Below are 12,076 nucleotides of genomic sequence, written 5' to 3'. Positions count from 1 at the left end.
TTACCTAGTTGTGCCTCATACATGGGATCAAGTCTGATCTACCTCTCTGCCTCATATGCGAGATTAAGTTTGGTCTATCTGACTCTGCTTCATATGCAAGATTAATTCAAGTCTACATGACTGCGCTTCATTTGCAAAATCAAGTCTGGTCTGCTTGGATCCGCCTCATATGGGAGATCAAGTTTGGTTTGCTAGGTTCCACCTCATATATGAGATCAAGTCTGGTTTGTAATATTCTGCCTCATCTGTGAGATCAAGTCCGGTTTGCCTGGTTGTGCCTCAAACGCAAGATCAAGTCCGGTCTGCCTCTCTGCCTCATATGCGAGATTATGTTCGATCTTCCTGACTCCGCCTCATATGCAAGAGTAAGTTTAGTCTACCCAACTCCGCTTCAAAGCTCGATGCCATATCCACTTCATCTTCAAATTCGGATCAAAGAGTGCCATAATAAGGTTCTTTAGACCTTTCGGGGGTCATCCCTATGTGAACCAAACCATGATATAATAGTAGATCAAGAAGTGATGTAATAGGGTTTCTTAGACCTTTTCGGGGTCATCCCTGTGTTGATCAAATAGGGTTGTTAGACCTTTCTAGGGTCATCCCTATGTTGATCAAGAAGTAACGATGTAATAAGGGTGTTTAGATTTATGTTGATCAAATAGAGTTGTTAGACCTTTCTGGGGTCATCCCTATATTGATCAAGAAGTGACAATGTAATATGGTTGTTTAGACCTTTCCGGGGTTATCCCTATGTTGATCGAGAAGTGATGTAATAGGTTTGTTTAAACCTTTATGGGGTCATCCGTATGTTTATTAAGAAGTGGTGTGATAGGGTTGTTTAGACCATTCTGAGGTCATTCCTATGTTGATCAAATAGGGTTGTTAGACCTTTCCGGGGTATCTCTATGTTGATCAAGAAGTGACGATGTAATAGGGTTATTTAGACCTTTTCGAGGTCATCCCCATGTGTGTCAAGGCAATGGTCACATATCAGGGCATTACTGCAAAAAAAATAAAACTCGCCTTTTGCAAAAAGAAATAAGGAGTTGGCGAGATTAAAAAAAAAAAGTTACTCCCTCGAATGCAAGTTACAAGTAGCTTTATTTCCTATAAAAAAAAATGGGGGAAAGTTAGTAAAAAAAAAAATCAAATTCTAAATGATGGAAAACGGAAATTAAAAAAAATTGAAGAAAGAAAAGGAAATTTTTTAAGGAAAAAAAAAGAGAGAAAACAAAAAAGAAAAAAAAAAGAAAAAAGAAAAAACAATTCTCTTCTTTACCTTTGTGTAGGGCTGCTTGAGTCGGGAATGCAGGGTTTGAGGTTCTATCTATAGCGGATTCACCAAGTTTCAAGGCGAATTAGGAAATCAAATCAAATAAGGATTTGGTTTGAATTATTAGATTTTATTAGATTTCTTAATTTTATTTTATCCTAATTTCGAATTAAATTTTTTAAAAAAAATCAAATTAAGAATTCTGCCGTTGTCAAGATTATTTTTTTTATTTAGATTTTATCCTCAAATTTATCTCCAAGCGAAATGTGAACATATTTCAAATTTCATTCCCGAACTCAAATCATCTAAATTTAGCCTCCTATCCCTAAAGTCAAATAAAATTAAGGATAAAATCTCAAATCCATCTCAAATTAAAATTTGTCTATATTCCAAATTTTATCCAAAAATTCAAATTATACACATTGTTATCCTCAAGTCAAATTAAATTAAGGATAAAGTCTCAAATTGATGTAAAATTCAAATTTAAGCATTTTCCAAATTTTATCTCAACTTCATCCAAATTTAAGTTCTTATCCCTATTTCCAAATCAAATTTCAGGTAAAATCTAAAATTTCTTTCAAATTAAAATTTGGCTATATTCCAAATTTTAACTCAAATTTAAATCAACTTTAGCTTTTGCCCTCGATCCAAATCAATTGGAGTAAAAATCTCAAATTAAAAGTTGGTCATATTCCAAATTTTATCCCAAATTCTAGTACTAAATTCATAGTTTGGCTGGCACATCATATGGAGTTTAAATCAAGAGCAAATAATTTTATTTTGACTCCAACTTTATCTTTTTCGAGATTCATCCACTAGGGCATTTGTTGAAGGAAAAATTTTGGATCAATCACAAATTGTCACATTATTCACTAAATGAATAACAAAACTCCCAATAATTGAACTTCAAACCAGTTAGAAGTTGACATGTATCCCCAAATTGAAGTTGAAAACATAAATTGACAAAGTCCAGTCGTGTGTTCTCATCACAAACGGATTGAATGAAATTAATTTGGCCCAATTTAATATTATAATTTGGGCTAAAGTCCAGTTGAACCCAAAAATAGGCTTAATTTGACCCAAATGCCAAAGTAGGTCTAAGTTCAACTAATTCGGACCAAGGGCTAGGCCTATGGATCAACAAGTTTAAGCCCACGAAGCCCACTACAGAATTTTAGAGTGGAAATCAACAATTTTACATTTCAGAGAGTTTAGTGAGAATTCTCCCAACAATCTTCTAGAAAATCACACGATCAAGTACTAGAGATCAAACCACATTGTATTAAATCAACATCAACGAAACGAAGTTTCTCCGAAAACCTTCATGTGAACAACTATTTATAGAGAAAATTTAAATTTCAAAACCTAATTTGGTTTTATTTGAAATCTAAAATTTGATTATTTTTAAATCTAAAATTTGATTTTATTTTCAATCAAATTATATTAACATGATAATAATATGATTTTTTTTTTTAATTTATTATAAATAAATGTAAATGCCAATTTATAATGAGATTGTTTACTGATTTAATGTGAAATGAACAAAAATAATATTTTATAGATAACATGAGCCTTTTTTATATATTAACATATCATGAGAATTTTTCAGGTTGGAGCTGACTACTGAAAAACAATAGGCTACTGAGATCCTGAAACTCATTGCTGAGATTAATGAAAAAGAAGATCAAAATGAGATTTCAGATGTAGATTTTAATCAGCGAATGACTGTTAAAGTTGATTTGCAAAATATACATCTCTTGACATTTTAATTTCATTTCAAAAATACAAGATGATAAGCATTCGTTGACTATTTTAATGACATATTCAGAGGACAAACTGATTGCTCTTGGATGATTGGTAACTTGAACTGGAAATGTCTCTCAACTGAACAGGTTAACAGCCTTGAGCTTCCCTTCCAAGAACCCGAAATATACAATGCGATCAAGCTCCTCAGCAGTAACAAAACCTCTGGATCTGATGACTTTACGATTGAAGCAGCATCTGGTTTGAAGATCAACATCCGGAAATTTTCTTTCTCTAGTGTGAATGTTGATAGTTCTCTCATTCCTGAGACTAAGAATACGTGGGGTTACAAACACATTCCTCTGCCTTTCGCATATTAAAGAATGCCCATTTGCGGAAATCCCAAAACTTCCAACTTTTGGGTACAGATTGTTGAAAAGTTCGGATAAAAAAGTTATTAAATTTTGAAAGGTGGAAGATTAACCTTTATGCATTGCCCTTTCTCTTCCAAAATATGGACCTCGATCGCTGCCTCAAATTATGCGGTGTTGCCTTCCTCTCTGTACTCCCTCACAACTTCTGCAAAGTAGCAAGACAAACATTCTATGGAGTAATATCGTAGGGGTTGTTCTATCAAGCTTGTGGATTGAAAGAAATGGCGGAATATGGGAAAATATCATATCTTTGGTAGTCTTTGGGGTAAAAAATCCCCCTCATGATAGCTTCAACTATAGCAATTAATTGGATGGCTTTTCTCTAGCCTCGTTTGTATCTTATTTTTGTTTGTTGCACTTTTCCATCTGTGTGCATATTGTACTTACTTATTCTTGATTGCATGCATTGCTTTTGGTTCTAGGGTATGATGAGGATGTTAAAGAAGTTAAGATGTCCTGATGCATCTATTGGTCCCTCTCTCACTATTATCTTGTTAAAAAATATCATGAGATTTTTTTAATAAAAAAAATAACCATTAAATGTGAATGGCAATTCACAATGAGATTAGTTAATGATTTAATGTGAAATTAATTAAGATAACAATTTTTTGCATGAGCTTTTTTATATTAACATGAATTATAGATCAAAATGTGATTTAAAAAAGAATAACGTGAAATAGAGATAAGTTGTGATTTCTTATATAATTTTTTCTTGTAACGTGAATTATATACAAAAATGTTTTTTTTTAAGTTTTTTTTTCTTTTAACGTGAATTAGATATAAATTTTGATATTTTTCTGAATTTTTTCCTTTTATGTTGAATGTCAAAATATATGAGGAAATTTTTTTATTTAATGATTTAAATGTAAAATTAACTAATATCCTATGACCATCAACGAAAAGGGACAAAAGAAAAAATTAAAAGTTTTTCTTCTATAGTCTCATTTAGATAGTATATGAAAAAGGATATTCGATCATACAATATAGCGATGTCTCACACAATGTGACTGCATTTTTTAGAACAACCAAGAAAGAAAAGTAATAAACTGAAATAAACAAAACACAAAGTTTGTTAATCCAATTGGGTGAAATACCACCTACATCTAGGGGACAGTGTGCCCGTGAAAAGATACTTTTACTATTTAAAGCTAGTAATTACAATGTTGTATTTATCTGTAAATGAATTAAAAGAATAGTGACACGCGAAGAGCCCAACTCTTTAGAAGAACACTTAGGCTTCCCCTAAGTATAAATATTAGTCCACTATCTCTTAGACTCCTCTTATGAGTGAGAACTCTTCTTGATGATAATCTTTTCACCTTGTTGTGAACACCTCTTCACATAATGATTTAGGCTCCCCCTAAGTTAGAGAATCACTTCTCCAGCCTTGAAGAAATCTTAGGCTCACCCTAAGATCAAAAACAAACGCCTCAACCAAAATCGTTCCAAAAACTTCTTCATAATCAATAGAGCTCGGAAACACTTCATGCACTTTGGTCGTCTCAAAAATTCCTCAATACAAAGATGTTCAATCTACAAGCAGCAACCCTACAAGAAGCAAATTGCCCTTAAAAAGATGCAGTGGAAAAAGGAAAATCAACCTATTCAATATCAACATTGATAAAAAAAGGGAAAAAAACTCAAAACGGAAATAAACTACAGAAGTATAAATAAGGAAAGAAATAATTCTATAGATAAGGCAATGTTCCAAACCTTCACGATATTTCTTGAGACAACAACCAAATCAGAAGCACAAAACACTCGTAAACAAATATAGTCAATCACAAACTCCAACAGTATAGATAGATAGAAATATACCTAATTTTTTTCAACAGAACAAACTATATATAAATAAATATTTGAAAAATTGTAATAGGTGTTTCTTTTAGTATGAATAAATAAGTATATATCATTTTCTACAACTAATTACATATATAGAATATTTCAGAAGATCCAGTTGATACTTTTTTATTCCTAAAGTTACCTTCTCCTACTTGTATCTTTGCCAACTTCTTCATTCTCCCACCCCCGCTATTCTTTTTCCTCATGGCCATGTGCAATTTTCAAGTAGTCTTCTTCATTCTCCCACCCGCATCTCTCTTCTTTTTCCTCAAGCTCATGTGTGATTTTTAGGTACATCTTCTTCATTCTTCCCAACATGATTCTGAGAGGAACACAATTAATCAGTTTTCTACTCACCAATTGTTATTTTTACTCTCAAGACTTGGTATTTACTCAAGACTTGGTATTCCTACTCGTGGTTTGGTATTTTCTCATCCACTCAGATTTTTATCTAAATTTGTTTCATCCTTTGCTCGTGTGATTCTTTCTCCCAAGTCTAGGTCGCAGTACTTCATGAGTTTTTTTATTCAGTTTCATCTGTGTTTTTTAAATTTATTCTAATTTGTACCATTTTAGGTTTCATTGATGTTTAATTGAAGTATGTTGATGTTATTAATCAATTTGATGATTTCTACAAGTTTCATCTATTTTGATTTTTCTTTTGAGGCTTCATGAGTTAATTTCTGTTTTGGTTTATATTTAGGCCTTTTTCTTTCAATCAGTCATGAAATTTTTAATACAAGTCTATCACTAATATTAGTCTACTAATATGTGAAGGGATCGGATCCCACAGTGAAAGTATTTTGTGAGAACGTCTTGCATCCCGCAATTTGATTTTTACATAAACAAATTCATTACATTAAAACAGAATATAAACATGTAAATTAGCATGCTTTGGGAAAAGATTAGAATCATTATTACCTTTGTAGGTTCCCAAGATCCAAAAACGATCCTCTCGAAGCTCCAACAAACAGCTCCTCCTACGATCTTGATCACAAACGATTTCTTAAACAATCTCAAACACAAACACAAGAGTAACCTCGTTATTCTATAGAATTCCAATAGAAGGATATGTGGCTTAGAGAGAGGAGAAAAGGGTTTTGGAGAGTTGAAAGGACTCTCTTTGTGGCTTAGGAAAAATTTTGCACAATAACACTTGTATATTGTGTATTGTTTGCGTGTCCCAAAGAGGCCATAGGGAGGTATTTATATAGAGAAGGGTCACACCCTTTTCCTAATCCTTTTCCTATTTTTCTTTCCTACAATTAATTAATTAATTAACACTTATTTTATTAATTAGTCCAATTAATTAAATAACATGTATTTAATTAATTTAGCACAATTAAATAATATTTATTTAATTTAATTTGTACATTAATTAAATAATTATTTATACATTAAATTGAATTTAATGTATATATATTTAATTATCATAAACATCGTATATATATGTGCAATACCTCTCTATTAATTAATTCTTTGTGAATCTAATTCATTTGAATTAATTAATTGAATCTTATTCAAATATTATTTTTCAATTTAATTTAAATTATAGATCATATTCATAATCAATTATATATTAATCACATTAATATATGATTTCCTCAAATTTATTTGAACAATTCAAATCATCCCTCTTAAATATCCTCTAATGAGCTAACAAGGGGACTTGGTGGACCTATAGATCAGAAGCTCCAACGATATGAGATTAATTGGCTAAACTCGTTAACCAAGTTAATCAATATTCGTTAATTGTGGGTACACTCCATTAAAGACCCATAGTTGCACTCTTCTTACTACAGATATTTTTTTTTGTCCACGGATATAAACCAATAAGATCAAGTTAGTCCTTCATGAGTGTTCGTAACTCCAATTGGATCAAATTACCGTTTTACCCTTAGGTTACCTATGACTTCTTAAATACCAATATTCCTCTATTGAACGACCTATTTATGATCCAACCAATAAATAGAAACCCTTCTCGGGCCAATAAGAGGGTAGGGCTCTTTGTTCAAGTTCGGAGACACAACTTAAGGTAACACTCATCTACTTATCCTTAAGACGGGACGGAGTGAATTCCATCTTGTATTATTATGTTTCCAGTTCCCTACTTGGTCTTGTACCCAAAATAGTAGGCATATTGGGTCGGCGAATTAGTCGCCCTCACCCATATAAATCAAAGGACAATCCCTCGTGAATAGAAGTTCAATATATACTCAAGATTAAGACTAAGTTGCCTAGGACATCCTATTGAAATAGGAACCTAACTAGTTAACGGTGTTACATCTAGTGGTCACTATTTTACGATCCAGTCTTATACAAACTCATTGCATAGGATACCCCCACTCGCATGTCAACTACACGAACATAATGGATCATTGTGTTTGTATCAAATAAAAGATGGGTCGTATCCATAGTGTTACCAAGATAAGGTACCCAGTCTTATCCTTATACCATAGACCCTTTAGGCTGTATCTTGAACATTGATCCCTATATGTCCCCACATACAGTTCAAGACTCATAAGGCAACCTTGGATATTAATTTATTGGATTTATGGTTATTAAGATAAAAATAAACAAACAACACAAACAATAACATTTATTGAATTAACATCTATAACTCTTTATTGATGACGGTCAATTAACATTTACTATCTACGAGTTTTAAGGCATAAAACCCAACAATATGAGTCTACTACTAATAGATACATATCATAGTCTATCAGTATTATTAGTCTTTCACTAATAGATGCTATGTTTTATTTATTATACTAGTCTATCAATGTTATGAGTGTAATTTATGTTTCTTGCAGTGATTTGGAAATATGATTAAGCTTGCAGTAGTGATGTTTCATAGCGAACAATGGGATGATAAACATAACTACTTTAATTACAAGACTAAAGGTGTATTGATCGATGAGATTATGTGTTTTGAGAATTTTCTAAGTCTGATATTAAAAGAAATTTAATTGGATGCATCTATTTCTTCAATACAATTGTCGATCCTATTGTATTTTGGTATCAATGACATTCAAACTATTGTTGAAATTCATGAAAATAACGATGTTGCTTGATTTTTTAATTTAGTTAAAGAATAAAGTACAAGACATTCATTAGTTGTTCATATCACTGATATGCTTTTAGAAGGGGTTTCCAATAGTGGATTTGATAATTTTCTATGTGCTTTGTCTTCTTCTTCTCCAATTAATGATGATTTCAACATTCTAATGGATGTTCATATTAGTAGCTTGTCTTCTACATTTGATTTGAAAGAGAATGATCTGTTTGCTAGTAAGGAAATGGTATCAAAGTCTATTTAATATATAGCTATAAAGAACAACTTTAAGTTCATGATTATGAGATCAAATTCTATATCAATTGTGTTGAAGTGCTCATAAGATGATTGTCAATGATACGTTCGTGCATCTCGTTATAAGAATGAGGAACTATGGAAATTTAGGAAGTTCATTGCTAACCACAGTTGTTCTATAAATTCTATTCAAACTTCTCATAGACAAAGATCTTCATCATTGATTGGTGATTGTATGATAAAAGATTTTAGCCCTTGTAACCATTTGACTTCGGATGATATGAAGATTCACATGCGTATTAAATTTGGGATAAATGTTAGCTGCTAAAAAGCTTGGAGAGCGAAAGAATATATTATGAAGTCACTAAATGGTGATGCAAAGGAATCTTATGCCTTGATCCCATAATTTTTTACGAAGGTGAAAGAAATGAATCCATATTTGTTTTCTTCTCCTATCCTTTATATATCATCAATCAAGCTTTCAATGAGTATGTAATCAATATTTGATAGACTTGTTTAACTGATATGGTCTATTACTGATATTGGTATATCAGTAATAGGTCTTATAGTAAATGAGCATATCATTGGTCTATCAGTGATAAATCTATTATAAAACAACATATAATTAATCTTTGATTTTTTTTTTTATTACAGGTTCCTTCATTGCATATGAAGCTGATTTTGAATGACATTTTGAGTATTGTTTTATGGAAATTGGATCGTGTATTAAGAGGTGGAAATATTGTAGGCCAAACATATCAGTTGACAGCACCTTTTTTAAATGTAAATATGGTGGAACTCTTTTGACAGCGTCAACAATTGATGGTAACAATCAGATTTTTCTCTTTCCTTTAGTATTATAGACTTCGAGAATGATGCATCATAGAGATTTTTAGAATATAAAGAGAAGTTTAAGGGATCGAGAAGGTTTAGTTATTATATCTGATCGACATTTAAGTATTCCAAAAGGTGTTCAAAATATTTTTCCAACTTCTAAATATTGTGTTTGTTTGCAATACCTTTTAAGAAGTTTGAAGCTGACATATGTACTCTTCTATTGATAATATGTTTTATAGATGTGGAAAAGCATATATTGTTGCTAATTTTAAGTTGAATATGAGATAGATGGAGGCTATATATCCTAGCATATGAGACTATCTTAGTGAGGTTGGTTTCGAGAAGTGGCTCGTACATATTATAGAAGAAGAAGATATCAGATGATGACTACAAATATTTTAGAATGCTTAAATGTAGTTATAAAAGAGCTTAGATATTTACCTGTGGCATCACTACTCATGGGTTAGTAAAGTTTCATATTGTATGAAAATTGTTTTGACTAGCTGGGCTGAGGGAAAATTACGAACACAACATTAGATATCAAGAAGCTTCACAGTAAAAGTTATTTGTTTTCGTGGGTAATATCGCAAAATCTATCGGTGATTGACTTCTATCACTGATAAACTCATATAGTTGGATCTTAACTAATTTGCTGTGTATGTGTCATTTTTCTCAGATTAATGCAATTAAAGATGTTGAATTTCAAGTGATTGATGGAAGCAATCAATTTATGATACATTTGGATTCCAAATCATGTACCTGTCGTGTTTGGGATCTTGATAAAATTTCATGTGCCCATGCACTTGCTATTCTCGTGGGCGTAATATGAGTACTTACTCTTTTGTACCTACGTATTTTTTGTCAAGTACCTTGATTTCGTGTTATGCTGATACTGCTCGTCCAATTGGGAACTATGCTAATTGGAAACTTTCAAGGATTGACATGAATATATTACCTCCAGTTGTTATGCATCCAGTAGGTGGACCTCGAAAACAGGATATTATCAGTTGATGAGCAAAAATTCACACAAAGTGTAGTCGTTGTCGTCGTGCTGGTCACAACTATAGAATGTGTACATTTCCACCATTTATACAATGATGTAATATATACAGTAGAACAATTTTATTTTTATAGATGGGAACATGTATGTGGCCACCATTTTTACAATGTTGTAGGGCTTACCATTTTTACCATTAGTGTGATTGTTATATTGTTCATAAGAACATAACATTCTGCTTGAGAAATATAGAACCTTTCTTTCCATTTTTTTTTCAATAGTATATATATCCAATTTGCTTCTTATTCAATGTGAAGTAATATCACTGAGTTCTATCACTGATAGACTTTAAGACATATTAAAGAATACCACTTTTTTAAGTCCTTAGAACTTTTTTCTCAATAATACAAAGTAGAGTTCTCCAACATATTTTTGTAGAATAAAAACACAAAATCAAGTACATATGAAAGAAAGTAACATCAATTTCAAATAATGTCACTGTTGATTTCTATCATTGACATTGATCTAGCACAGATAAACTTCAACACCCATTACATAATAACAAGGGTTTTAGTCCTTAGAACTTTAATACAGAAAGCACAAAGGGACATAATTTGCACTAATTCAATTAACGATCCAATATTTTTCTATATTTATATGATAAAATCAACTATATATGAAGTTAATGTCACTGTAAAGACTATAATGGATCCTTTCTATCACTTGTATCGACAAAAACTAAGGTCTAATAGCCAAAATATTAAAGTACTAAAATATCCACAAAAACTAAGGTATAATAGCCACAATACTAAACTAAGCTACAACTACATTATTACATCTAGGAGATTTTTAAGTCAAAACTAGGGGTACAGTCTTTAATTCTAGGAGAATGTCTTGTTTGCTTTGGAGAAGCTTGTTGGATGGTACCAGCACGAGTGGAAGCAACGAGGATCAATAAGCACTCTAATTCATTAATTTTGGGAGAAACGAAAGCATGTTATAGTAGAATTTAATGGGTTTCAAGATATACCTTTAAAGAACCTTTGAAATCTTGATTTCCAGCTACAAATTCCTCCAAATATTTGTGCAAACCACCACAAGATCTTCTCTACTATTCTCTTGGTACTCTAGATTGAGTTGTTGGACTCAAAATAAGCTGGAATTAAGGGGAACTTGGAGAATGCTCACAGCAGCAGCCCAATGAAGAATACCTTCTTCAACTCGAATTTTTCAGCTAAAATTCTATCGGTTGCATTACCTCAAAATCACTCCAATCTCTTCAATATATTGCAGACCAACATGCAAAGAAGATAGCTGCATAAGATGCAGCTTCTGCTTGGAGTAAATGAAACTTGAAGATGGTTGGTTGTTAGTAAGCTACTTGAAGATGAAGTTGGAAAATCTAATTTCTCATTTTGTGTATATTCTATTTCCAAAATCCATATTTTGATTTTTAAAATCATATTTGATTCAAAAATAAAAATTTATTAATTTTTCAATAAAATTAATAAAAAAATTTAAATAATTCTAATTAATTTGATATCCAATATTAAATTAATTTTACACAAACCCATCTTCATATATTTCAATCATATTTAAATATATATTCTCCAATTCCATTTGATTCTAATTTAAACATT

General features: G+C 31.5%; 2 long non-coding RNA genes across 2 annotated transcripts; one reads left to right on the top strand and one right to left on the bottom strand.

Annotated features, from left to right (window-relative positions):
• Positions 1–4,365: 4,365 nt before the first annotated feature.
• LOC150029765 (uncharacterized) lies at positions 4,366–6,549 on the bottom strand. Its single transcript, XR_016527340.1, has 3 exons — positions 6,214–6,549; positions 5,435–5,614; positions 4,366–4,998 (listed from the first exon to the last, which is right to left on the bottom strand). It is a non-coding gene; the product is annotated as an uncharacterized LOC150029765 (long non-coding RNA).
• A 261-nt stretch (positions 6,550–6,810) lies between these two features.
• Positions 6,811–10,739, top strand: LOC150029764 (uncharacterized). The gene is made up of 3 exons (XR_016527339.1): positions 6,811–9,020; positions 9,257–9,427; positions 10,116–10,739. It is a non-coding gene; the product is annotated as an uncharacterized LOC150029764 (long non-coding RNA).
• Positions 10,740–12,076: the final 1,337 nt, after the last annotated feature.

Source organism: Benincasa hispida, unplaced genomic scaffold (assembly GCF_027475165.1).
Source record: "Benincasa hispida cultivar pf3 unplaced genomic scaffold, pf3_genome.v1.1 HicScf94, whole genome shotgun sequence".
Classification (NCBI taxonomy): Eukaryota; Viridiplantae; Streptophyta; class Magnoliopsida; order Cucurbitales; family Cucurbitaceae; genus Benincasa; species Benincasa hispida.
Note: the sequence above shows the minus strand (reverse complement) of the source record. Positions and strands in the feature narration are given on the sequence as shown.